Below are 1,125 nucleotides of genomic sequence, written 5' to 3'. Positions count from 1 at the left end.
CTGAATGTGTTCTGAATGTCTTCTGATAGGTAACTTAGAGGCCACTCTGGTGATATTATATTTATTTCCATTTGAAGCATTAGATTTGTTACTTTACCTGTTTTTAATTATAATTTGGAAGAAAAAGATAAAACACTTCAAACAAATCAAACCCTTTTGCAATGAGACAACTATATATAGATTTCAAATTCAGATTTAATGGTATTTTAAACAAGAATAATTGTAGAATATGTTTTACTCAAAAGTAAAATTGCTATAATTGGTTGTTTTACTCACTAGAATAAGTCTTTACCGTTTACTTCTCTTTGCAAAAGAATCTAGTTGTTATTGATTAACTTGCTGTGGTTCCACATAATCAAGCCAAATTTATTTGCTAGTTTGCAAGTGTAGTGAACATAATTGGCAAAAGGCGGTGCTATGAAGATTCACACTGAATTAAATGGAAGTATGTAAAACTTACATAAAAAAAAAGATTATTACAAATGTTAGTATTACACTGTATGTATATTACATGAACTTACATACTAGCTTCTTCATGAAGCTTGTCTTCCTCCAGTTTGTCATTGACGGGGTATTTAGACTGTCATATTACATTTACCAGTTTCTAGTTGCATATCATCACTGTCAGGAAAAAATGTTAAATCTCCATTTTTATGTGTTTTATTTTTTGCATATTTTGAAAAGTTCAGTTTAAGTTGTTTGAACATGTGGTGAATCAATCAAAATAAACAGATTAAAAGTATTGAATTAATGTCAGTCTGTATCACAAACATTCCCTGAATTTTCATAATTTTTTTATTTTTTTTAAAATACAAATCAAATACAAATACAAATTATTTTGTAATTCTTCTAAAAGTCTAATTTACTAATTAAATATAATAAAATAATAATAAAATGATAAAAGACACCCAAATAAATGAAGAATGAGAAGGGGGTCAAAAGAAACTGTCAGAAAGTAACCTATATGTTTAACAAAACTAAAAGTTAATTTTGTTAATAATATATTTTGAACAAAAATTTGTTTGCAGCCTAAAGTTGTATATTAATTTCTAAAACAGGGGTGAAGTTTTACTGTATTATTAAAAACTAAAACAATCCTAGACCCCTATTTCTGCAGTTAATCTG

Source organism: Pygocentrus nattereri, chromosome 8 (assembly GCF_015220715.1).
Source record: "Pygocentrus nattereri isolate fPygNat1 chromosome 8, fPygNat1.pri, whole genome shotgun sequence".
In the NCBI taxonomy this organism is placed as follows: Eukaryota; Metazoa; Chordata; class Actinopteri; order Characiformes; family Serrasalmidae; genus Pygocentrus; species Pygocentrus nattereri.
The sequence above is the reverse complement of the archived record's forward strand: the minus strand, read 5'-3'. Positions refer to the sequence as shown.